This window comes from Meriones unguiculatus, assembly GCF_030254825.1.
Source record: "Meriones unguiculatus strain TT.TT164.6M chromosome Y unlocalized genomic scaffold, Bangor_MerUng_6.1 ChrY_unordered_Scaffold_32, whole genome shotgun sequence".
NCBI classification, from domain to species: domain Eukaryota; kingdom Metazoa; phylum Chordata; class Mammalia; order Rodentia; family Muridae; genus Meriones; species Meriones unguiculatus.
In genome coordinates this window covers 10,594,392-10,599,119 of record NW_026843711.1, presented here as the reverse complement: position 1 = coordinate 10,599,119, position 4,728 = coordinate 10,594,392, and positions in this window count along the sequence as shown.

Genomic DNA, 4,728 nt, shown 5'->3' with positions numbered 1-4,728 from the left:
GAAATTTCTGCCACCTCAGCTGGGTAGAGGGACTGAACATATGAACAACAGTATTTCCACATTGGGCTTAGATATATAAAAGAACTAAAAAATGCAGTTTCACAATATAGACCATTTGTTCCCCTCACACTGTCCATAAATGAAACTCTGAGTGAAAAGTGGCTGACACCCAATGAGGGGTAATTTTTGATTCCTGCTGTATAATCAGGGGGCGATTTTGTACTCTACAAGTCAGATTTTAAAGAATTTTGCAAGGAAACCACATGGTGTAATGCAGTGGCTTGGCAGCGATTCCAAACACTGGACCTTGCAAAAATTATGAGCTAATAGCCCCTATGAAACCAAAAAGCAACAAGTCAAGTATCTTCTTGGTCTTCTTTATCAAATACAAACTGCAGGACTCAAGGCTTGAGAATAGATTCCCCCTAAGGAAGCCCTAACAAACTCCCTAGCTAAAATCCACCAAGGACCAAATGGAGGTTAGTGCAAGACCTAACAGAAGTTAATGAAACTATGCTTACCATGGGTGCTTTACAACCAGGACTGCCTACCCCTGTAGACATCCCTGCTGACTTTTATAAGACAGGTATAGATCTTAAAGACTGCTTTTTTACCATCCCCCTGCATCCAAAGGGTAAAAGTGCTTTTTTTTAAGCCTAACAGTAACAAACTTCAAAGGGCCTATGCCTTGCTTGCAATGGAAAGTTTTGCCCCAAGGCATGGCTAATAGTCCCACTCTGTGTCAAAAGTGTGTAGCCCAGATTATTCATCCTTTTAGAACATTTTGGCCTTCTATTTATATAGCATGTTATATGGATGATATCCTTTTAGTTATACCTGATGGCTCACTGCTGTGTCATTCTTGTCAAACCTTTCATAAAAATTAATAGATTATGGTTTACAACTTACACTAGATAAAATTCAATTAAAAGACCCATATTTTTATTTAGGTGTTGAGCTCCATCGTCAAAAAATTACAACACAAGATATTCAGTTAAAAACTAGCCATTTAAGACTTTCAATGATTTTCAAAAGCTCCTAGGAAATATCAATCAGATATGACCTTTTCTTAAACTCAATAAAGGGAGCTTAAACTTTTCTTTTATATTCTAAAGAAAGACTCTAACCCTTCTTATTTTCGTATTTTACCCCAGCAGGGACAGAGGCCCTTCAGGTTTTGGAAACAACTCTCCAAAATCTGGGAGGTACATTTTATTTCCTCTAAGGAACCCCTTCACTTTCTCGTGTGTACCTCATCCCATAAGCACACTGGGTGTTTTGGCAACATAATCCCCTGTTGTGGACTCATCTCTCCACCTCTCCCACTGAGGTTCTTGCCCCTAATACTCCTTTGGTTTGCAGAAATCATCTTTGTGGGAAACAGACAAAGCTGTCAATTTTTTGGCAAAGTTTGTGATAAAATAATACTGCCCTATTCTAAAGGTCAGTGAGAATGGCTGATGCAAACTACTGATATTTGGCCCATTGTCTGTTCTACCTTTTCTGAGATAATTGATGACCATTATCCTGCTAATGAGTTACTTCAATAATTAAAACCCACACTCTCATCTTCCCCAAAATTACTTCCCCTCAACCATTATCAGACTCACATTTAGTGTTTACAGATGGCTGCTATAATGGGGTCCCTGCCTATATTATTAATGGAAAAACTAATTCTATCCAATCTCCTTTTAAATCAGCACCACTTATATAGCATTTTGCAGGAGTTAAATTTTTTCAGATTTTAGTAAATTTCCCTTTTCATCTATATACTGACAGTGCCTGCCTATATTGGCTACTCTGTTCCACTTTATGAAAGGGTTCCCTATATTAGACCTTCTACAAATGTTGCTCCTCTTTTTTTCAAGGTCCATGAGTTAATGAACTCTAGAAGTCAACCCTTTTATCTTGGTCACCTCCTAGAACCCTCAGACCTTCCAGTGAAACTCATGTGCATAAGCTGTCACATGTTTGGCATTCCCCATTTCAGTAAACCCTGTTGAGCAGGCCATAAAAAATGTGCCCTGCATCATTTAAATTCCCATATTTTTTGACTGCTTTTTAAAATTACCAGGGAGTAGGCAGGCCAAAATAAAAAAAAAATTGCTTGTACCCTTTGCTTTATTAGTGTTGTGTGCACATTCAGTAAATTGAGACTTGATCAGGAATCTGTCTTGCCTCCATTCTTCACATCTCTGTCTCCCAATTTCCTTCTTTCAGGTGGATCCTGTTCATCTAGCCTGTGGGATGGGTCAGTTGGTGCCCAAAATGGGACCTTGAAAAAGTGGGGCAAAAGTGAGAAACACTGGTTTTTGGAGCTCCAGATGCTTAAGTAAAACCAGTGCTTCATGATACTGCCCATTGCACAGATGAAGACAAGGTAGGCAGGCAGCTCAATCACTGGGCAGAGCAGTAGCAGGGAGTTATTTATGGGACTTTAACGTCAATGTTAAAATAAACAGGACTAATAGGGAGAAATGTCCTCATACCCTTTAGTTAGTAAATGAGTTATGTCCCTCCTTACCAGTTGAAGGTATGTAAATATGGAAAAGTGGGAGAGTGTAGGGAAAATATTGCAAGAATATTACAATATTAATGGTCCTGAAAAGGTACCTGTTATATCTGTTCCTCTGTGGAATCTAATTACAGATGTGCTTGATCCTAGGCATGAGACTGATAAAATGAAAAATTTTGATCTCACAAGCTAAAGAATTGCTTGAAGAAAATGGAGCATCCAAGCAGGAAAAAAAAAAAAAAAAAGTACTTCTAAGATTATTTCAAATGTTTATAAAGGAGCCCAAACAGATTTGTGTAATTTGAGAGCCAAAAATAATTTAAGAGCTAGATAGTGAGGATGAAAGGGAGTCAGAGGAATAAACTACCAAGTCTCATAATTCAGATTGGCTGCCTTGCCCTCTGTTCACCCCCTCTCCCCCATGGATTTCCCTGCCACATGTGCAGGAGATACAAGACCACTGCAGGAAGATATTACTGTTCTTTAAGAGAAAGTCCAATTAGAAAGTAAACAAATTCAGTTATTAAGAGAATTACAAAAATTAAATAAAATCAACAGTAACAATGATAATAATAATAATAACAGTAATACTAAATAATAATAACAAAAATTAGATTTTTTCACTGGTACATTTTAAAGTCTGGTTTACTTTTAAAATTATAAATGTGCTGTATGATTTCACTCCTAAAGAGCATGCTTTGTTTTAATATACAAAAACATGTTTTAAAAAATATGTAAATGTTTAAAAAGCAGGTACTGCCATTGTTCTTTCTCTTTGTCTCTGTTTTTTTTTTTTTTTTGTGTGTGTGTGTGTCTGTGTGTATGCGTGTGTGTTGGCTTTCTGCTTTGGTTTCTAGTTTTGAATTGCTCTTGATGTCTGGGTAAACTAGTAGAGTTTTCAATCTGGTCAAGGGACTATGAATTCCCTGGGAGGGGGCTTATAAAGCCCTACTTTTTTTTTGGCACCAGGAAAATGGGTCAGGGAGACCATATTTTGTGTGATAAAAGTGCTCCTGGATTCTGCTCTCCATTTGGAAACTGTGGAGAAGGCCATGGGTGCTCTGCTCCTTCTGGTATCTATGTGTGTGGAAGGGACCCATGAGAGGGTCCACTCCTTCTGGAATTTGTGGTACTTGTGCCCGGTAGAGGCTGGTCAAGCCCTCGTATTTGAGTATTCTGTTTACTCTAAGGTGACAATGGAGGATTTCTATGTTCCTTAGCTATGTCTGTATGTGTGTACATGTTTATTTGTGGACAAACAGATGATATTTTCAAATCTGGCTGATGATATTAATATTTTAGACATATATTAATTTTTTTAGACATGAGGCAGTTTGACTCAACACCTCTGAGTTTGCTCCTGGAATATCAAAGTTAAATTTTATAATACATTTAAATTTTTTTCAGGTATATGAAAAAAATAACCTTTGTTCAATCTAACAAGAAACTTAAATCAGTTTCAGAACCTTTGGGCGAGGTCAAAAGACCTTGGTATTTATTTCATTAATTTTGAGAAGTAAAAATCAAGCCATACTGTTTGAGCCAACTAAACAAAAACCGCAGTTATTACAATACATCATTTAAAACAAAACTGAATATATCATGTATAAAATACATTCTTCATTTAAAGAGGCTGGATGTCACCTACCAGCAGGGACGGCTAAATACTACCTGAGATACAGCTGGACAGAGAGAGAGACAGAGTAACACAGAGAATGATACCTAGTCTACATGCTGATTTAATGGGTGTCAGGTTAACATTTACATAGGCAAAAGTGTGCAAGCAGTTTCTCACACAGACAATTTTACTAAGCCAAAACATGAGAGGTCTCACTCGAGGTTGCACAAACTTTGCAGTCTGTTTCCCAAGGTTGCAGGGAGCTTGTTATCTACTTTTCAGGGTCAGAGCACCCAACCTGCATAGACTGACTGCCAAGGACAGTCTCTGAGAAATGGAATTATGTATAAGACCCACATCTGCCAAGGCCAAGAGGCAGAATTCCAATTACTAGACTCCTTCAGTAAGGATTAAGGAAAAGGATTTAGATAACTTCTTTGTTTCAATTAATAATATTTGCCCCTGGTTTCCACAAGAAGTCACTATTGATGTAAGACTGTGGCAGAAAGATGGAAATTGTCTTAAAAAAATTTATGAATCTTCTGGTCCACAAAAGGTGCCTGTCCAGACATTTTATTACTGGAATTTGATTAAT